General features: G+C 40.2%; 1 pseudogene; it reads right to left on the bottom strand.

Annotated features, from left to right (window-relative positions):
• Positions 1–516: 516 nt before the first annotated feature.
• LOC132087255 (synaptonemal complex protein 1-like) lies at positions 517–22,606 on the bottom strand (annotated as a pseudogene).
• Positions 22,607–23,146: the final 540 nt, after the last annotated feature.

Here is a 23,146-nt window from a genome sequence, read left to right as displayed (position 1 = left end):
ATAAGTAATTCTGGTTAAGTTCCCCAATTTAATTCTAAGGCTCCAGGTTAATCCTCTACAGAGCACTTCCCTGGGAGAAACCAAAACTGGTAAGGAACAGACCAAGAGAAGTTTAACCAGAGAAGTGGGTGGAAGGGACTCTAAAGAGCTTGGAAGCTTCTTCTCAGTAAAATTCCCCAAGAGGCAAGGCCGGGTGGGCAGGCTCTGCAAGATGACCCATACCGGACTCTTGGGAAGGGTAGTACTGATGGCTCTGATTGCTGGCAGTGCTCTGGGGAGCCCAGCTGAGCCGTGCAGTGAGTGCTACCAACCCCGCTATGAGGAGGAGGAAGTGAGCTCCTGGTCTAGAGTCCACATCAATTCTAACCCTAACTGTGTTAACCTCTCCCCAATTGGTCCTTTATCAGAAAAATAAGAGAGTGTGTTGGATAGCCCACAATATTGTCACTTTTAGGCAGCCACTCCTAGGAGAGTGCCCTATAGGGGAAGCCTGGTTGTGATGCTGCTGAAACAAGCTCAGTAGATCTGGTAAAAAGAAAAGAAATGGTGAAAATGGTAAGAAAAATTGTTTGTAACAAGTATTTAGCAGTGGAGTATTCAGCCACCCAGTGGATCCCAAGAGATCCAAACAAATTAGACTCTTTTGAAAAAAAAAAAAAAAAAGAAAGAGACAAGTGTGATCACCATGAAGTTTATGAATGTTATGAGTGTACTGAAAAAGAGATAAATCCCTTTTGGAACACATTTCAGGAGAGCTCTAAACCCCTAGGTTTGATCTCTGATACCACAGCACACACCAAATTGTCAGGAGACTGGTCTGGCAGCTGCACCACTAGAATGATAAAACCAATTTTCTTCTTGTTGCCCAAAGAAACTTGATCAAGTTTAGGAGTTCCTATATATACTGATTTGGGAGAAATTAAACAGACCAGGCAAAGTGAAATAGAAATCGAGAAAATCCAAAATTGTAAAAGCCGAGTTCAGACCCCAATATCTATGTTAAACAAAGTCATCAGGCTCCAGGCAGTATTAAAAATAAAGAATGCAATTATTAGGAACATTTCAAATGAAATAAAGAGATTAGCATGTGTAAATAATCAAGATCAAACTCCTACACTTGATCCCAGTGGGTGGGAGAACCTGGAGATTTTCAGAAAAGATGTATGGGAAAAGGTAGTTTTTCTCGCTGTGTGTGTACTTGGAGGATTGCTCTTTTTACTATGCTTATTTATCTATTTCAGTAAAATAGTATTTGCCGTGCAGACCAACCTGAAGAAACCAAGGAAAGTAACAAGTTTAAGTAACCATGATTACCAAAGTGCACAAGAAATTTATAGTCAATTCAAAACAAAAAAACTGTAAGTTGATGCGAGCTTAAAATTTAAGCTCGATCAAAGAAAAAGAGGGGGGACGGTTATGAACAAAAATTCAGTTGATTTTTTTCTGTGAGAAAAAAAGTTACCACTACTGCTGGGCTGCTGGCTGTGTTATGGTAATTACGGGTCGTTGTTGTTAATGGTTGTTTTTGCATTAGTAAAAGCTCTGGCTGGAGCGAGGTAATGGCCCTTCTCCTGAGACAGTAACGGGTGGGGACCTTCCCAAACAGTGAGGAGAAGAGACCTGGGGGAGGGGTTTATGCAAAGTGACTCCAGGACCAGCACGCTGTGGGGGACTACGGCTCCAAACGCACAGAGAAAACCCCAAAAACAACGAGCCGCCTAAGAGCTGAGAGACTGGAGTGATGTCTGGATGTAAGGAGCCGAGCGCTAAGCCTGCAGAGATGCGAAACACCTTTGGAGTCCCTCTTGCCCTGACCATGGGAGTTGTCCCCAGCGCTGAGACTGAGGGAGACGGCACCGGGAAAACTAACATCGGAATGGATCACCATGCCCTAAAGGCTCCCACGAGGGCGTGATTCCCCAGTTCTGCCCCTGGTGGACAAAGCTGCCCATATCCTCCTCCTCTGAGTCGCCCTGGGAAACACGACGGGAGACTGCAGCCCTGCCGAGCTGCCCAATCCTGAGCTGATCACGTTTAATAAAGGCATTAAAAAGGAGAAGAAGTCTCCTGGCCTTGTTTATTTCACCCTACACAAGGACATCAGCCCCTTCACTGAATTATTGACCATTGCAAAGTGCTCCTTACCAGGGCTCTTTCTGATGAGAACTGCTTTTGCTGTTTTACTTTATATACTTTTAACTCTGCATCTTTTTCTTCAACCATTTTATCATATTCATTCTGTGGTAAAAAAACCAAACCAACAACAAACTCAAAACATGTGACTAAATGTTACAATTATAGAGTTATCCAGTCTTAATTTTTTTTTTCAAACCAGGCTCTTAAGATTCGGAAAGAAAAGATTCATTGATGCTTCTGCAGAAACTGTAAAACAGGAAATGCTCAATTCAAGTATTATTTTGTGGACTGGCAGAGAGTGCTTTATTTCTGTGCAGCAATATGTGCTCAGCACTAAGAGCCAGCTGTGCCATCTTAATTAATGTATCTGCTAAAGATATTGCAAAATGAGGAATAGAAAGGTAAACTAAAATGTGTCAGGCTAAACTGCTGACAGTCACTAAGTAGCCTCAGAGAAAGAACCAAACTGATACTGAAAAATATTGCATTCACGTGGTATCAAAGGAAGCCTGAACTGAAAAAGAAATCTAACAATCCCAGAAGTTTAGATTATTGGAATTTATCTGCCCATAGGAATCTTTTCAAAATCTTCAAATTAATTTGATTTTAGATGATGCAAAGTACAGCATGTGTTCAGCTTCCTTTTCCCAGACTCAGACCTGTTTCTGCTTTTGAAAGGTCATTTATGTGGTGTCACAAGTTATAAACATGGTATTGACATGGTATCACACATTGCAAACCACAGCAAGCAGGAAAATCTCTGACCTTGTGCTTTTCCATCAGTGCCACCATCTCAGTTATCTTGTGCTGACCTCTGGCATCAGTTTCTCTCTGTATCATTGCAGTTTCATCACAAAGCAACCTCATCTTTTCTACCTGTCAGTAATAAATTGCATTTTATTCATCAACATAACCCTATATTTCTTTTAAATCTCAATTTCTTCTTCCCCCTGTGGGTGCAAAGTTTGCAGTCCCACTTGGGCTTCATTTGCTTTTAAGATCCCTTTCAAATCCCTCATCTCTTCTGCAGATTGTTAAAATGGGCAAGATCAAAGGTACAGCCATGGCAGGCAAGCTCACTCCAAACCAAAATGCCATTTCAAGCACTCTGCCCCCTAACATTTCTTAGCATTGCCATCAGAAAATGTGTGTGCAGAAAAATCCTAATATGGGAGAAGTTATAATCTAATTTGATTGTGCTGACTTTATACCAAGGGTGGAATTTCTTTAAACTGTATCTTGAAAGAAAGAATTTTTAATGGAGTTCTCATTTTCAAAGACATATTCAAATACTTCAACCTAAGCACCTAATGTACTAAAGCTTTGCTCTCAGGCAAACACAAGTTCCATTTATGTTAATAAGACTGAAATATGAGCAAGGAGTCTGGCCAATAAAGCTTCATAAAACATTTTAGATTAAAAAAAAATTAAATTACAGTAAAAATTAACACCTCTCACCTCTTCACGAAGTTTATTTTCATTTACTTTTCTTGTTTCTATGTCTTTTTGATAGATGTCAACTTCTTCCTTATGTTGCTTGTTCATATTTTCCATCTCTAACTGCAATTTATTCACCTTTGGAGAAAGTAGAATTGCTGCTGTTATTTGTTTAGGAATTACTATGTTGATGATTTTTTCTTACCTCTTATTTTTGAGCACAAACACACAACACACTGTTACTTTTCAGGTATATGGTTCAAGTGTTTCCTATTTTAAGTTCAGCTTTTTTTAATAAAGAGTTGAACTTTGGCCTGAAGTGAGTTAGAAAATACTCAAAGGAACAATGGCAACAGCACAATGGGGAAGACTGCCCTAAGCACTCACCCTAAATGCTGTGAATGCCTTGGAAAAAACAAATACAGATGGAGATTTTATTCCCTCTCTTGTAAATCTGTATCAGATTTTCACAGGTTTTATGGTACATTTTCCTCCCAGCTGTGCATTTTGATTTTTTCCTTTTAAGTTTATCCTTACAGTTTTTCCTTTTAAGTTTATCATATGAACATCCTCAAAAACTTCACTTTTCTTCATGTGCAGTACCCAAAGCTGGGCACAATATTCCCACAATATTCCCATCAGAGGGATTGCCACTGCAGAACACATTTAAAGAACAGACTAAAAAGAGTTATATTTATATATATTTATATATATATATATATATATATATATAAGTCTTTTAAATGCTTTTCTGTTACAATGAGGTTGCTGAACCCTGTTCAGTCCACTATCAACAAAAGAAAAAAAAAGTAAGGAACAGATTAGAAACACAATCAATTGCAATGTGAATCCATCTCTTAAATGTACAATAGTCAGTGCCCAATGATTAAAAATGGAAGCATTTTCTAAAAACTATGAGCTCATTCCTGCAAAGTCTGTATCCCAGATCCAGAAACCAGCTCAGAATGTATTTAACAAGTGGATAATGTATTTAACATTATTTACAGTGGAACTTAAAAACACTCACCTCATCTTCTACATGATGTTAGTTAAACCTACCTTCCCTTCATAAGTATTGCTTTTCTTGCTTTCTGCAGTAATTTTCTTTTTCAGCACCTTATTCTGTTGAAATGAAACAAAACAAGCACTGTACCTTAATAAGTTCATAGAATTATGTCATGGTTTAACTGCATCAAGAAATTCCAGCTTTCATCAGGCAAATAACTCTCAGCTGTTGAGCAGCTCAGGTTCCAGAACAATTCTTCAAACAAATGAATGCTCAGCTAATTTCTGTGATAATTACTATTTCTTCATGGCCTTAAGAAAGGCTCCTCCTGAGCAGCAGCAGGGAATAACAAATGAGGTGCAGAATGGGAATTAAAACTAAGATGCTGCTGACAGAAGGTGTGAAAATGTCATGACCAAAAATACAAGTTATTTATTTTTACAGTCAAGTTACTACAGTTTGTGCCATGCAGAATTCTTTTCTACTAGTGGTAGCTGAGATACTCATTACAAGTACATAAATAACACTATGCACTAAATGAAAAAGAGTAGAAGTTTATTAAAGATTTTATTTTTGTAATTGCTGTTTTCAAATTAAGGCTCATTTAACAAATCAAGTGATCCCTAAGATGTCTCCCTAGTTTGCTCAGGGTTAGGATAAGAAAGGAGAATTTTTAAATTAAATAGGTGTATCTAAAGACATCACAGCAGACACAAACCCAAAATATAATGTGTTTATGTATTTCTGACATTTAAAATCTCCACACACCTCCTGATGCAACTCTTCAATGCATTTGGTTTTATTTTCCATCTGTTTCTTTAAATTATTCATCTGAAAGAGATATTTCAGACATGAATTAGTAAGTTCTACAAATGACTCCCTATGTGAGCAATTCCTGTAGATGTTCTCAAACCTGCCCTTGCACCAATCTGGTTTGTTCCGATGGGACTGAAACACCAGATGACATGTTAGAATAATCAGAGTTTTAGCCATAAAGTACCACAAGATGTTAATTAATAGCAGTGAGCCAGTTCTTTAGTGGTTATGGAGTTAAGAAAGAAGAAGAAAAGAACCCCAAGATCTTCACAATTTAAAAAATGCACTTGTATGAAGTTCCCTACATCCATGAAAAAATGAATTTTCCCAATTATTCTCTAGAATCTTCAATGGCTTTTCCTTTCTTGAAATTTCATTTTCAGTTCCCTTAACCTGAAATTAAATTGTAAATCTTTGACTTTTAGAATGAAATTTTGAAATTTGCTAAAACCCCAGGTTGCTTTGAACCAATAGAAAGAAAAGTAAAAATGTTTGAATCTATTTAAGCCCAAACTCACACTACATATAAAAAGCTAATCCAGAGCCCATCCATCACTGAGTGGGTATATGAAAAACAGAAAAGCAGGTTCTCTGTTTATCTGAAAACAAACAAATAAATCTTTAATATTAAACTTCCAGCACAGAGTGAACATCCCAGTGACTGTGCTTGTCTTTTGAAATACCAGGGCTCACATGTGGACACACAAGGGCACAGCTGGCAGCAGCTGGGAAAGAAGAAACCTCTGGTAGAGATCACATCCCCCAGGCAGAGCTTTGCAGGAAAAACCCCAACAAAGATTTTACATTGAATGCTGCTCTGCAGGTTCTGTAAGATATTTTCCTGACACATGACATACATTTTCTTCTCTTTCATCCAGTGAACTTTTCATCTCTTCACCTGTCTTTGCCATTTTCTCCTTCAAAGACTCCAGTTTATTTCTAAGTGCCAAATTAACAAGCATCAGTAAAAATTTCCTTATTGCCTTTAACTTATTTTCAGTACTTCTAACAAACCCATATTTTATTTTCTGAAAAGAGCTGCTAATGTTGATGGGAACTTCATAAGCTGCTCAATGAAAATGTTCTTAAAATGCAGCAACATGCCCAGTAAGTCAATATGTGAACTGTCCATACTTCTTTTAAGTAGGAAAAGATGTTCCAGGAACCCAAGGAAAATACATCCTGAACTGGACTATTGCAATGTAGCTGTGAAACATGGGAGCTGCCTGTCTGTTGAACTGGGGAGGATACAGAGAGTAACTCTGATCCAGTTTTGCCTTGTCACATTTCGTCCATAACCTTCAGCTTCCATTTGAATTTCCTTCACACCTGAGATGTCTAATGCAAAACAAGACAGCTCCTACTATGGAATACAAAATGATGGCAAACACTGTTCCTGCAGCAATTGGTATTTCTAATCGGAGAAAATTTCTACTTGGTCAACAGCAATTCTGAATAGTTTCTGTTTAGCTATGTTATCTAGAAAAACATTAATCAAAAAAATCCCAGAAAGCAGCATTTGAACATAACCAACTATTTGAGTCTACTTCCTTAAACAATATAAAATATTATTAATATTTGTTTTTACTTGCCTTAGCTGGCTATTTGCCTCTTCTAGGTTTTCAACTAACTGCTTTGTATTTTCTTCTTCTTTCTTACTATCCTAAATAAAGACCCATGTGTCAGCAAAGAAATAAAATTCAAAGTGACTTCTTAAACAATTCAAAGACATCCAAAGCACACTGACCTGCCTTGTTCACAAGTGTAAATACACTTCCTTTCCAATTCAAACACAAAAAATAGCTCAGGTACTCTACAGACCCAAGTCATGTTGCAGCTCATCATCTAATTTGTGAAACTGAGTCATCTGTCAAACTGAGTATTGACTCAAATTGAGTCCTTTCAAGAAAGCTGGAAGCTTACAACTTGCCTCTTGTTGTTCTTGCAGTTTCTTGAGTTCTGCTGCCACAGCATTTTTCTCTTGTGCTGTTTGTTCTTTCTCTGGTGAAAGCTTACTGAGATACACTGTTAGCTGTTCATTCTTTAACCTAATTTAAAACAAATGGCCAAGAGGAATAAGAGGATGCATCTTGAAATCTCCTTTTAAATAAACATACCCATTGTCAAGTGTTATTCCATGCTGAAAGAAGTCCAGGTCTTTATCTACAAATATAAGCTTTGCAGCAGAGCCAGAGAGATATAAAAAGGTGACAGAAGAAGGAAAGAAAATCAAAGTCAACTTTTATATAAATATAATGGTTAGTGAAGGTGATGTAGTTCAAAGCAAGATTAACAATGAATTCAGAAACTTTCTCTTCTTGTTAAATAAGTCAGAGAGATATGGAACAACTACATATGCCATAGAACACATACAAATAGAGAAAGTGGAATTGAGAAATGTAAGTATATAATTAATGTATATATATGTGGTTCAAAACTTTCATTAGAAAACAATCACAGTTCATTTCACTGTGTATTAAAGTAACTTCTATATTACACCAAAACTAATTCAATATTATATTTTCAAAATGGTCATATGCCTCTTGTTCAAGATCTGTTTTCAGAGTCACAAGCTGCTTTAAATAATCTTGTTCCTTCTCAGCTGTACTTGTCAGCTGTGCTTTCAGATCCTGGAATTCTTTCTGCAAAATGAAAAGGAAGAGTTTTCAGTATCCATGAGCAAACTCCAACTGCTGGAGGTTATCAGACATGAACTAAGAGCACAAGGCTTTCAGGAGAACCAAACAACATCCATGCCATGGATTATCCAGATTGGATCTTTGCAGTCTCTGCTGGGATCTGGAAGTGGTGTGAGACAGTGAACTGTGACACCGGTGCTGTTCATGTCTGTCCCCTGCTGTGAGTTCCATTACCTGGGCTGCAAAATTAGGGTGGGACCCTGCTCTGGGTGCTGTTTCTCGTGTATAAACTTGAATCCAAGTCATGATGTGTAACTGCACTATTTCTAAAAACATGTTACTATTGCCCTGCTTCAGACCTCTCTCATCTGGAGAGCATTTTCATTTCTCTCTCCACATTTTTCTCTCTCTGCAAATTTTCTACAGTAGCCTCAAGATTCTTCTTCAATAAAAGTCCTCCAATTTACCCATTTTAGAAAATGAGTGAAGCTCAGTTCAGAACACTCAATGCACAGATTATAACAACAAGCAGACACAGTAAAATGCACACAAGATTTCAGACTATCTTAACTTTAGTTGATATGGATTCTTGTTAGGCTTGTAAATATAAAATCATAATGAAAATAAACATCTGTTAAGAGTGTATTTCATATAGCTTAGACTTCTGCGACAGCAAATGGACCTATGTCACAGCACAGAAGGATTCACAGAGGCAAGAGCTAATTACCTTCCTGGAAGGAATTAAAAATGGGAAAACTTTATATCCAAAGGGAGTGGCATTTGAATGGGCATGAACAAAGACGGAAATAACCAAAAACCTTGAGAAGGAAAACCAAAAACAGGGAGACAAGAAAAACCAAAAGCACAGGAGACAAGAAAAACAGAGGCAATAAAGTTCTTCAAAGAAAACACTGAAATTGTGTGTGAGAAAGTTTAATAGAAATGTTAAGGTAGACTAGATGGAGTTTATTTATGGCATTTAAGATAATTACAAAGCAAGAGGAATTTCATATGAAGACCAAATGTCATGAGATTAATAAAAAGAACATTTACCAGAGTTTCTGACAGCTCTTCAAGTTGCACTTCTTTATCACATTTTACTTTAGTCATCTCTTCTACAGCACATGGAATGTAAAATGAATGGAACAGAAATGATTTTTCATATTTAGCAGGCAGTATAAAACTTTAACCCTTTTGCAATACCCAGTTCTCAAAACTTGTTGGATTAAGTTAAGAAACTGAAAAGCTCATTTATGACCTAATCTAAATATAGACTTGAAAAAATGATTCAGACATTAGCAAATCTATATCTGAAGAGAAACTAAATATTTATCTTAAATAAAATTTACAGCTTATTATGTTTTCTACAATTATAACTTCAAATAAACCATGGACTGTAAGACTAGAGTATTGTCCAAGTATCGATGCACCTGCATTGCTCCAGAAAAAAACCCTGAACTGCTGGATATGGTATCACATGGATATGCTGAGAAAGGAAACCAGTTGTTACTAACTTCCAAATGGTTTCTATGTGCACTTTCACAGTTCTGGTATTTTTTGCAAGTTCTCAACAGCAAGACAGAGCTCTGACTCTGGGGACTAAGGAGCGCATCCCTAGAAACTACAGGAATATTTAAAAACAACCCCTGCCAGAATCATTCCACTTCCAGCATGGGCAGGGTCACAGAAACCTCTATGGGAGGGTTTTATCTCTGCTGCAGAAGTCACCCCTGGCACCGGCAGTGCTGCTGCTCTGAGCTGCAAACCAAAATGACCTGCAGAGGAATTTATGCATGAATGGTCTGACTATTGGAGCTGTGCACAGCACTGCCCTTTGGCTGCTGCCAGCACCAATGAGCCCCAAAGAAAAGGGTTCAGCTAAATAAAAATAAATCCAGGCATTCCTGACAGGTACAGGCACTGTAAAATCATTTCTCCAACTACCAGAGACAGTCCATTTCCAGACAACAGCAGAAAACATTTTTATTACTGCCTAGCTCATTTTCTGCCTTTCTACAAGCCTTACCCAGTTCAGCAGATTTAATCTGGAGCTCCAAGGTAAGCAGCTTTGAATCGTCTTCAGATTTCTTTAATCTAAGGAAATGGTAAATTAAAAATCCCAAATGTAGAGTAAAAAGCACTGCATTTGAAACTTACAGGACAAGAAGACAAAGTCTTAGCACAAGCACTTTAAGAACATTTACCTTTCACCAGGCAGGTGATGTATCTGCCTGCAACACATATCAAATTTCACTTTTACAACCTCAGAACAGCAGACATAAAAGTAAACAAATATATACCTACAGAAATCTGTATATCTTAAAGAGAGAATTATGAAAGTTGGAGGGGGCAAAAATTTACTTTTTATACAGTATCAACTATCACAAACAAACAAAAAATTGCAATAAATTCTCTGCATTTAGACCACTGTTTGAAAAAAAACTCCAAATTTCAGCTTCATTTCCAATTGTTCTTGATTTTGCCATAGACTGCAACCTGTAAGATCACTCTTGGAATTTAAACTCATTAATTTACTTATTTTGCTCTTCTTGCAGCAAGCTTTTCAAATTGGCAACAGAAGTCTCAAACTCCTCTGTCAGGGCTGCAAGCAAAGCCTTCAGTTTTTAACATTCTTCCTCCTGCTCTTCCTTTTCTCCAGTGACCTGAATTAATGTTTTCACTGTAGTCTGGAATTCAGTTTCCAAGTTCTTCTGAGCAACCTTCAAGACATGATATCGTTTCTAAACATGTTTTGCAACAAAAAGCTACAGCTGTTTCATGTGTAAAGTAGCCATTATTATTTATGCAAATACTCATCTAGTCTATTTGTACTGTAAAACTATAAGCAAGGGGTACCTCTGCCTTTTGCAATGAAATTTTAGCCTCTTCCAGCTCTGCTCTCAAATGTTCTTTACTGTCCTGGGATTCCTTTAACATCTCTTCATTATGTACTAAATAAAAAACCATTTTTATATTTTTAAAAATAGGATTATTTACTAAAAATGCTGCTAAAAATGGAAAATTACATACATTTAAAGAATTTAACAAAGACCAATGGTACTGACATCATATACTAAAAAATAATAGATGAAATTTGAATATAGGTGGCTTAAAAATATTGAAAATCAAGTTCTGAAAAGTAAATTTCCTCAGTGACATCTGCCTGACTGTACATTTGCAAAACTGAAGCAACATATTTTCCCCTTGCAATTTTCAAAAGCTCTCACTGCTTGACTCCCCCTAAAAACTGCCCTGCCAGTCCTGCTCCCACATGAGCAGCTCCTGTTCCAAGCAAAAATAAGGCCTGCAAGGCCCCAAAATTCTGCTGCCAAGCAGCAACAGAATAAGACTATCATGGCCCTGTTTCCTATGCTTCTATAAACAATTACATATAATAAATAAACAATCATAAACAATCACATTTAAATTCTATAAACAATTACATTTAAACACAGCAAGCAGAACTCTTACATTTTGCTTCCATTAAGTCAGCAACCTTATTTTGTGATGTCTGCAGCTGAGCCTTGATGTCTTTTATGACATCATTTTTTTCATGTCTCTGTATGGTAAGAGCTGAAATCTAGAAAAATGCAAGAAATATCATCATGAAGTCTGGAGAAGGGACAAATATTAATTTTCATTTGTACCCAGGTATGATAAGCAGACATTTTGCTGTCATTCAAGTTAGATTAGATAGATAGATAGATAGATAGATAGATAGACAGATAGAAAATATTTGCTAGATATAATCTTAGCTAAATATCGATCAAGTCACATTACTCTAAACAAAAAAGATCTCAATTCAAAATAAAGCCATGAATTCCAGTAGACTAAAGGTACTGAAACATCACTAAACCCAGAAAGACTTCTTGGCTCTTGCATTGCCCCTTTAGGCACAAATAAAGCTCTACATCTTAGATAGTAAAATGAGCAAGCCTGCTTTTCCTTTTGACTGACTTCCAGTTTGCATTCTTTCTCAAACTTGTCCACCTTTTCTGCTTCTTCTTTTACTTTGGAGATACAGTAACATCCATAGTTAACATTCTAGCTGAAATATACTCCAAGTTCAATACAACTTCCACTTTAAGACTGCTTGGAATTGTACAGCTGTACCATTTGTTTCCCAAGAGTAATTGCTGAGGCAATGTTTGATTTTATAATCAAAATACAAACAGAAAAGAGCATGTGAGAATGAAACAGGAACATACCAGACTACACATACAGGGAGAGAGCATTTAGCTAAAGTTTCTGTAGCTATACACTAGTGCATTATCATTTAAATAAACAAACTACGTGAAATAAGTATTTATCTCTAGACTGTACTTCACAGACAAAACTTCAATTCTGAGTGACTGTTTGAGAAATAAAGTTCTAGCTTTGGCCCATTGGAACAGCAATAGAAGGGGTCAGGCAGTGACCAAAGGCAGCAGGAATAAAAGAAGGGTCCCAGTGTCTCAGTGTGAGCTGCTCACCATTCCAGCCCTTCACATTTCTCTGCCCTGACACTGCATGTGTAACACAAGCTATGAAGTACAAAACTGAGCCAGCTGCATAAACTCAAATTAAACAGAATTCTCACATTTGAAACTCATTTCCAATCTGTCGTTCTCTGCTTGCACACGAAGCTCTTCAAATGCCACTGCCATTCTCTAAAAACAAAATTTAATATTTGAAGTTCAATACTGGAAACCCTGGAACTTCTCCAGGGCTGCTGCCCACCTCAGCCATTCTGAGGAACCAGCAGGGAGGTGAAACAGAGCCCAAAAAGAAGCCAGAAGCTGTGGCAGTGACCCAGCACTAAGCACACATCACCCAGATCACAGGTTCTACATCCCACACACTGCTGCACCTTCTCCATTGAATGTGTTTGATAGAACACAAAAATAATTCTTGAAAAGGGATTGAAAACCCAACTTCCTGCATCACACATGACATGATACCCACACAGGATGAATACAAACAGTATCCCAACATAAACATGGAACTCAGCTCAGCTCACATAACTCACATTCCTTTCATCAAGCTTGCTCACTTCTATGTTGCTGTGAAGTTCCTCATACAATTGTATTGTTGCTTCCTTTTCCTGTTCATCTATCAAAGCAAGAACATATGAGAAAGTTTTTCTTTTGAACAAGAATGCCAGCTGCCCAAGTCATTGTACTGAATCAGCGTAATGAATTAACAAAGAAATTATCAGCTCCATTCTTACTAAATAAGTCATTATGAAGCATAAAAGTGCCAAAAGTTACAGACTCTAGGGAAAATGTGTATTTCATTGAAACATTAAGCAAGTTCAGCTTTTAAATTTCCTTCCTATTTTTTTCTGTGAAAAGTGTAATTCTGGATCAGTTTACGCGACCATATTAATTATTATACTATTAATGCTGTTGAATTATAATGTATCAAAACTATTAGTAGTTATAAACTGTAATCTAGGGTTTAGCACGGAATTTCTTCTTATCAGCAGATACCTATAACCACAGAGCTGTCATTATAAAATTGCAACACTCCATGTCCATATTTTCCTTCTTTCCTTTCACTTTTGTAATTGATACTCTTTTTTTCCTAAGAAAACAATTTAAAAGAGAACAGTAAAAGAAACAGCTATCAAAAAAGAACAGTACATCTATATACAATTGTTTCTAGAATTAAGGCTAAAAAGAAATAGACATTTCTTAGTATCCAGGATCAAGTTAGTAAAATTCTAATTATCATAATAACAATTCAAAATTGCATATACAGTAGGATTTCCAATCAAGAACATATTTTAAAACCTCAAGAATTTAAACTTCATTAAGTTATCCAACTGACTTGGCTTGTTCAGTTTCATTAGAAGAATTCCAGTTACTCATTACACCTTGGGGTTCAGACCCTTTTTCCCCATAAATGTGTGATGGCTGAAAACAGGAAATGTCAGCTCTGGAAATTTGTTCCAGAGTGCTGGGAATTCAGAGTAGATTCTACTGCCTAAAAACAGGCGTGAAGTGTCACTTCTCATGTCTGAATATATTCCCAGAGTGTGGCTGGGACTGCAAAGCTTCAATGGGCTGAGCAGCCTTGGGGAGCCCTGCCCTGCCCTGCAGTGGCTCCAGTGCCAGTCGGGGCTGTGGGCACTGCCTCAAACCTGGAGCACTGTTTGGGCACCCAAAGAGCTCCCAGGCTGGCAACCTTGCAGCAAGCAATCTCACTGCCTTCTAAAGCCTTCTGCATTTAGCATTACAAACCACAAGTCTGTTAGACCTGGGGCTTCACTTCCAATTTTGTGAGCCACTTAAAATTCACTTCTAATTTTGTGAGCCACTTAAAATTCACTTCTCATTCTGAGAGCCACATCCAGTCAATCTCAGCTGGAGAACTTTTCTGAACAGCACAAGAAATTTCTTCTTCTTGCTTCTGTTTGTGAATTTAGAGCAAGCTAGAAGCACATTTACTCTGATAAATAAAAACTAAAAAAGCATTTACATTTGCTGGTCTTCTCTGCAAAGCGAGTGCAGGTTTCCTTGAGCAGATTACACAGATGCCTTGAAGCAGCAGCTCTAAAGGAGGGAAAAATATCATGTTTGCACAGGAGTGCACAGTGCTTTGTGCACCTAAGGAGTAACAATGGAAATGACCTTCAAAATTTAACAGCTACATAAAACTGCCCACATGGAAACTGATTATTTCCACCACAAAAATATATACTTGGTTCTATTACTTACTCTTTCAAGAGATCTTTATTTTCACATATCTCATCTTCCAGTTTCAAATGGAGTTTTTCATTTTCAAACTGATTTCATAGGGAACAAATGCAAAAAGACACTGTTATTAAAAAATACATTAGAAATGCACTTTGACTTCTCAAATCCCTCATGAAAAAGTCATTTGGGGCATCAGTAGACAGAAATCTGTTTTATCTGGTATTACATGCTGAGTCATCTTTTGCATGAAAGATGTAATAATTAATGAACAATAATTTACCAGCAACTGAGACACTTACAGGTATATTCTTCATACATACCCTCACACAGGACAGGTGCCTGCAACTTCTCAAAATAATCATTTTCTCAAGGCACAAACCAAACTTCAACAGTCTTTAATATTTAATTGTATCAATAATAGTGTCATACTGAATCAGGAAGCACTGAACTTCATCTATTCAATGTACACTATACAATACTGGCCTGCAGTTCTTGAACGGCTTTCTTCTGTGCTTCAATAATCTTTCTATTCTCTTGGAGTTTTCTTTCTTTCTGGTTTAGTTCAGTTTCCACAGTCAGTTTCCACTGCTTGATCTTCTCAGCCTCTTTGTAGAGTTTTGAGAACAATTCATTCATTGTTTCTGGATTCTATTGAAACAGGTTCCACAATTTAATCTCGAATACTATCTAATTAATAGGATATAATATGTAATTAATACTGTTGTAGATAATGTATTTATCTCTTAGAAACATCACAAGAGTAATATTTTTCTACAGATGGTGATATAAAATTAGATATGATCAGGAGCCCAAGTTTAAATCTTTGTGCATCCTCTGTGTATGTATCAAAAGGCATTAGAGAGCACTTAGGAGAAACAAATGCAATGAAATATCCCAAACCCCCTTCAGACATCACCAAAGAGATGGGCTTAAAGACACGGATAACTGCAGTCCACCAAAATCAATAAAAGTTTTGCCAGAATTATCAGTGAAGCCAAAATTCCTTCTAGCAGGTTCTTCACACATTTCTGTCCTCTCCTTCTGACAGACACTTCTGAGTTAAGTAAAAGCAGCTTCAGAGACTTTGCCCAGGAGTACCTGTGATATTGCCATGGACACACACAGAATCACAGAATAATGAGGTTGGAAGAGACCTCTCAGATCATCGAGTCCAACCTATGCCCTGACACCTCAACTACAGCACCAAGTGCCACGTCCAGGCTTTTTTAATCACATCCAGAGATGGTGATTCTACCACCTCCCTGGGAAGAACATTCCAGTGCTTCATTATTCCTTTGGTGAAAATTTTTTCCCTAACATCCAACCTATCCTCTCCCTGCTGTAGCTTGAGACTGTGTCCTCTGGTTCTGTCAGTGCTGCCTGGTGGAAGAGACCGACCCACCTGGCTCCAACCTCCCTGCAGGAAGCTGTAGAGAGCAATAAGGTCACCCCTGAGCCTCCTCTTCTCCAGGCTAAACAGCCCCAGCTCCTACAAATGTTCCTCACAGGGCTTGTGTTCCAAACCCCTCACCAGCCTTGTTGCCCTCCTCTGGATGTGCTCCAGCATCTCAACGTCCTTCCTAAGCTGAGGGCCCAGAACCGGACACAGCACTCAAGGTGCAGCCTCAGCAGTGCCCATACAGGGGCAGAATGAGCTCCCTGCTCCTGCTGGCCACACCATTCCTGATCCAGGCCAGGATGCCATTGGCCTTCCTGGCCACCAGGGCACACTGCTGGCTCATGTTCAACCAGCTGTCCCCAGCACCCCCAGGGCCCTTTCTGCGTGAGCACTGCCCAGCCACACTGTCCCCAGCTTGGAACGTTGTAGGGGACTTCTGTGGCCAAAATGTGGAACTCAGCACTTGGACTGATTAAACCTCATGCTGCTGAACTCTGCCCATCCATCCAACAGATCTAAGTCTCTCTGCAGAGCCCTCCTTCCTTCCAAGAGATCAACACAAGCTCCCAGCTTAGTGTCCTCTGCAAATTTACTGATGAAGGACTCAATGCCCTCATCCATGTCATCTATAAAAATATTAAACAGAACTGGTCCCAGTACAGAGCCCTGAGGGACAGCACTGGTGCCTGGCTGCCAGCTGGATGCAGCACCATTCACCATCACTCTCTGGGCCGGCCATGCAGCCAGTTCTGAGCCCAGCACGGAGTGCTCCTGTCCCAGCCGTGGCTGCAGCTTCTCCAGGAATGTGCTGTGGGAGACAGTGCCAAAGGCCTTGCTGGAGCCCCAGATACACAACACCCACAGCCTTTCCTGCACACACCAGGCGGTCACCTGCTCACAGAAGGAGCCCAGGTTGGTCAGACATGACCCACCCTTGGTAAAGCCCTGCTGGCTGGGTCTGATAGCCTGGCCAGGCTGTGAGTGCCGTGTGATAGCACTCAGTGTGAACTGCTCCATTATCTCACCTGCTACTGAGGCCAGGCTGACTGGCCTGGAATTACCAGGATCCTCCTTCCTACCTTTTCTGTACATGGGTGTCACACTGGCCAGTGTCCAATCATCTGGAACCTCACAGTGAGCCACAACTCCTGATAAATGATGGAGAGAGGCTTGGCAAGCTCATCTGCCAGCTCCCTCATCACCCTGGCATGGATCCCATCTGGACCCATGGGTTTATAAATATCCAAGTGTCCCAGCAGTTCTCCGCTCACACATGGAGCAAGAAGGAAAACCACCACCCTTGGCACCCTTGTGCCCTTAGAACACCTTGAAAGTTCCCTACAAGCAGTGCTGGGCCAGTGGTCGAGGCAGGGAGAGCAACACACAAGCCCCAAGGGCCCTTTGGTTCACTTACAACAGCCCCAAACACCATCCTTGTTTTGGCTGCATCACAGTTTTGTTACAGTCCTGATGGTACTTTAATAGCTTAGGATTAAAAAAAGTCTAAAAAGTTGTCAGGGATATGAAAATCAGCAGAGAGAGCACAAGAAATGTGTTTTATTTTGTGCTAGCAAACAGTGTTTTGTAGCTGCAAATACAGAAGCTATTGCAAAAAAACTGAGCTGTACTGAGTTGTGCTAAAGCAGAGATCTGCTGGTAAAGACACTGTGAAAGGAATCCAATACTTGAGGAAACTACTGAATTAATTGTTTAACAGATAAAATAAAGCCAGACAAGGCAATTGGGATAATCCACTTCAGTTTTCCAAAGAATACTCTGACTTCAACCCTTCTGCCCCTCAACAGAATATTCAGAAGCAGTTCCACAAGGATGCTTAAGTGTTTAAATCTTACTCTAATTAAAGCTCATAGATTTTGCAGGCACTTGAAACAAAGAAAAAACAACAACAATATTGCAATCACCTTAATTTTTAAAGATTTTTTTCCAGGCATGTTCACTAAATCACAAATATCTCCTCTAAGTGATTCAGCTTTAAACAGGAGACAGAAAACATTATTCCCTTTTGACTACTTCCTTTAGCCCTTTCTTTAGCTTCAGGCACTGTTTGGGAACAAATTCAAAAGACCCCAAGGAATTAGATGTGCAGAGTTGATACTTAGCTGACCTCTTCATCTACTTCAGAGCAAAGTTTCACTTGCTGTGAAATTGTATCTGAAACATGAAGAGATTTTGATCAATGTATTTCTAAAACAAGTAACAGTGAAACTGTATTTAACAGTTACAGATATGAAACTGTGAGACTACTCATGAAAATTAAAACTTGACAATATATACAAATCTAAAGAAGGTGCATGGCAAATATTCCAATCTTACCTGAATCAGTGATTTCGCCACGGCTCGACACATTGAATGGAAATTTAAATTCATCATCTGAGCACCTGTTGAAACCCTGCACAAATTTAAAAATTAGTTCCTTATGGGCAGATTTGTAAAAAATGAATTGTAAAATTCAAGGGAAAAAAATCCCTACAGATGATGTGAAAATAGAATTTATCATTAATAAAACAGCTGCCTACAATCTTCAAAGCCCAAGGTATTGGTAATGGCTTTGGAACTCACTTCTTACTTCCCAGTGGTTGATCAAACTGTTGGTGTCCTGCAGTTTGATTTACAGACTGTGGCCAAAGGGGAGCTTTCAATGCAGGGAACTCAGCAGCTCCTGCCTGTCTGGGCACTGGTGCATGGCAAAGGACTCAAGGAGAAAAATTACTTTTTTGAAGACCAGTAGTTGATATTTCTATTTTGCTTTACTTCCAAGGGCACTTCTAAACCACATCTGATTATGTTTCAGCATGAGAATACCCTTTTACAAGGTTTTGAAGTCACAGAAGTTCATCCTGTAAACAGCTAACTCATCTGCTGCCAGAATATCGCATCTGAATCTCAACATATTTCATAAGGAGCTTCGACATGAAAAAATAACTTGTTCAATTCTCATAACTCAGTGTGGGGACAGAACATTTTCACTGTACACCTGATCTGGTGAGACCAAGACACCAACGCCAGTGCGAGCATCTGAGTGGGGCCTGTGGGAATCCATAAAATCAGAAGGGTTTGGGAAAGCTGCAAAAGGCAGGCCTCAGAGACAGCAGAACTGGGATGAGAGCCAAGCAGCAGCCATGAGATAGGTCAGCAGAAAAATCATGTAGAAAGTACAAAAGTAAGGACAAATAGAACAATGGTCTGTGTATTAACGCTTGGCTAGAATAACTCCCTAAGTTACAGAAAAGTTTATCTAGCGAGATATTAGGAAGCTTTAAGGTTAATAATGGAGCTCTGTGCATTGTGCTTAAGGGCTTAAAAGCAGGTATTGTATTCAAAATAAGCAAGCATTGTTTTAACCAAAGGTACGTGTGCTTATGGTGATTGGATAGAACTACTGTCAATGTGCTTTTGCTTTGTGTGACTGGTCAAAAAACTTTTAAAGTAAGTTGTAACATTAAGTTCTTGGTCAGCTGCCTGGGATGTGAGCTGCTGGCATCTTCCCATTGTCATAACCATGTAATGAGACTGATGCTGGAAAATAAAACAGCTCAAGGCAGTTCCTCAGCAGCCCCGTCCCGTTGGTGATTTGTACACAGACCCCGGCCAGCGACAGAGCCCTGCTCGCTCTCCGGGCTGAATTACCCACAGCAAACGTGGACTTACAACACAGAGCGGATGCTCCAGAAGATGATTCCCTTCAGTTTTGAGAAAACACAACAACAAAAGTCTTTGAAATTCAAACCGAAGATGTCTCTGCATGTGCCACTCCAGGCACACGCACAGAAATGAGTCCAGTGCAGGAGCCGTCCCAACCCATGCAGGGGCAGGTGTGTGTGTGCTCCAGCCCGGGGCAAGGGGCAGGTGTGTGTGTGCTCCAGCTCGGGGCCCTGCCGGGGTACTCGCCGGGCCCAGCACTGTCCCCGTGTCCCCAGGGAAGGGCCCCTGCGCTTTCCCCCCGTCCCCTCCTCAGCCGCGGCCTCCAGAGCAGCACAGCCCGAGGGGGCGGCCGGGGGGGTGTGTGGTATGGGCCGCCTTCAGCGGCCCCGTGGCCGAGCACTCACCTGGGATCTGCCCGCAGACACCTGCCCAGCGCTCAGGCGCGGCGGCATGAACAATTTAAAGCGGTTTCCTTCTCCATGGCTCCGATAAAAGGGCGGGCGGGGCGGCCCCAGCTCCCGGCGGCCGCTGAGGGCGGGCACGAAGGGCGGGAAGCGGCAGCGGCCCCTCAGCGCGGGAGAGCTCTGAGGGGAAGGGGCGGGGGGTCCCGCCGGTACAGGGAATAACTGGGGGAGCCCAGTCCTCCTGTGGGAAAAATGCGTGTTTTATGATTGCCTTTTCGCAAATATTAAAATTAATATTATATGTGTTGTGTCAGGAAGTTATGCTGTAATAATTTTCTTAAGTAGTGTGTTAAATCTAGTTTTAGGGTATAACATAATGTTAAAATAAAAATATGCTATGTGAGGTACTTTTTTTAAAGAAAGGACTCGCAACGAGATAGCGGCCACAGGACACCTAAATCTTTCAGAGAAAGAGAATTTATTGCTCTCTTATCAGAAGAAACGAACTTCTTCCTGCCTGCTCAGCCATGAAGGTGCCGTCAGGATTCAGAGGAAGAAGCTGACACTGATCAGACAGAATCCTGTGTTTGAATCAAACTTATGCATCATGTATGAGGGGTATGAATATGCAACAGGCTATTGTTTTTAAGGGTTAATCCTCTGTTAAAGTGTGTCCTTTTTCAGGCTTATGCTGCCCAGAAGAAGTTACCCAGACGTCTGTAACTCTTTGTTTCTATTATGTCATATTGTCCTAATTCAAATTGTCCAAATTATTAATACTCTAATTATAAAAGTATCTTACGTAGCATAGTTCCTATTTTAACATTATGTTATAATCTAAAACTAGATTTAACACACTACTTAATAAAATTAGTACAACATAACTTTCTAACACAACACATATAATATTCATTTTAATATTTGTGAAAAACAAGTCATACAATATGCATTTTTCACACAGGTAATGCAGGCCCTGGAGGCATCTCCTGAAGCTGGCACAGCCCCAGCAGATGGCATCGGTGAGGAGGGGGCTGCTGGGGGTCAGTTTGGAATAACTGTGCTGTCCTAGGGTGACATTAGGACGCTTGAATCCCCAGCTGTCTGTTCTGTTTATGCTGGATATTATGTTCTGTGCCTTCAAGACTGGCTCTGAAGAGCGAAGTTTTGTTTTGGTTTTCTTATCAGCCGCTCCCCCATGGCTGGCAGGACACAGAGACAGGGCAGTACATGGTGCTGCTTTTGCTTTTTGCTTGGCTTTTTACTTTGCTCTTGCTTTTGTTTCTGCTCATTAGTTAGTTTAGCTAAGCAGTCTGAATTTTTCCCTGGACTGTTTTCCTTTCCCTTTTTTGGAACCACTCAAACTGCTCCAGACTGGGCCCTGGGAAACACCGAGAGTTTGCACCTTGTGGCTGCAGCAGCTGCCCCAGCACCAGAGGGACTGATAACAGAGCGACCACTCCCAAGAGAGACTTTCTGAACTTGTCATCTTTTTCAGAGTGGTGAAAGAGTGTTGTCACCTGGTATTGTTCATTTTGTGTGCTGGGAGTGCTTTGCCTGTAAAATAAACAGGTTCTTTCCACTTCTCTCCAGGGAATCCTTCCCGACCCGGCTGGGGAGAGGGGCTGTGTGTGTTTCCTTTCTGGAGGGGCCCCTTTGGAGGTTTTCTCCCAAATTTGCCCTAAACCAGGACAAAAGTTGGTGCCCAATGCATGGGGCTTGAGAGAGAGTGGAAAAACCCTGGTCTGACTGCATTTTGGTTGCCATTACTCTGTGTTGTTATCAAGCAGTTAATGGCCATGTTTTTTGAATTCATAATGTCTCTTGGGGTGGAGGCTTGCATGCATTTCTGGTCCCCAGGTGCAGAGGATCATTAACGGGACATCACACCATGATCAATATGATCAAGTGAAGCCAATTTATTACAAAAAGCAAGCCATTTTTATACTGTTCTCTATTGTTCACACCTCAAGCTAATGCATGATTGGTTAAATCCTTTTTACACACGCATTTTGACATTTCAGTTAATTTTAGTTAGTCTTTCTTCTTCATGCATCTTGCTGCAGGTTTTCTTGTGTGCCTTTGCATCCTGAACCATCTGCTGCTGAGCATGTTCGCCTTTTGTGTCCTTCAAGGGCATAGAGACCTTACTCAGTTTCTATGAAGGCTGGATTGTGCATATGTTGCATAGTCCATTGTCCTTCAAAAACCCCTCAACACTCCTCCCAATGCTTTCTGGTCATTGAAGTGCCCTTCAGCTGACTGGTTTCATGCTTTGAGCTTCAGGGAATTGCCTAATATTTCTGAAGCTCAAATAAATATCATATTAGTCAACATCCTAATTGTGTTTATATCTCACAGAATTACCTTTTCTTTTGTCTTTGTCTGAAACTGTTGCTGTACGGAAATCTCTGGGAGATGGTGGACATGTCAGATGCTGTTTGGACATCCCAGAGCACTTGGACCTTGGCTCTGCACAGGAGAGCTCTTCATCCCCTTTCTCTCTTTTCCTCCCTCTGGGCATGGAGGGAGCTCCTGACTTCAGCATGTGACTCGTGTGTGCAAAGAGCAAATCTGGACAGAATCGGGGCAGGGAGGGTTTGGGGAGACCTTGGGATCTGTGCTGGGCACAGAAGATGTTTTCCATTGCTCTGAGACTGTCTGCTGTGGAAAGTGGATTTATTATCCCACAGAGGAATGACTTTTCCATTTGATGGAGCTGTGCCTTCCCTTGGCTTTGTTGGCTGACAAGAAATGAACATCCCTCTGTGTCTCGGGCAGCTCCTTCTCCAAGGAAAGCAGGCGGGTGTTGGAGCCAAGGAGCTGCAAGCTGCAGGTGCAGCCTGGGCTGGAGGGAGCTTAGATTTGCACAAGGCTGCTCTGAGTGCCAGGGCTTGGATGGGGGAAATGGTGGGGTGGGGGCAGGGACAGAGTCTGATTGATTGTCAGCCATGAAGGCTATTGATTTT

This window comes from Ammospiza nelsoni, unplaced genomic scaffold, assembly GCF_027579445.1.
Source record: "Ammospiza nelsoni isolate bAmmNel1 unplaced genomic scaffold, bAmmNel1.pri scaffold_79, whole genome shotgun sequence".
NCBI classification, from domain to species: Eukaryota; Metazoa; Chordata; class Aves; order Passeriformes; family Passerellidae; genus Ammospiza; species Ammospiza nelsoni.
Note: the sequence above shows the minus strand (reverse complement) of the source record. Positions and strands in the feature narration are given on the sequence as shown.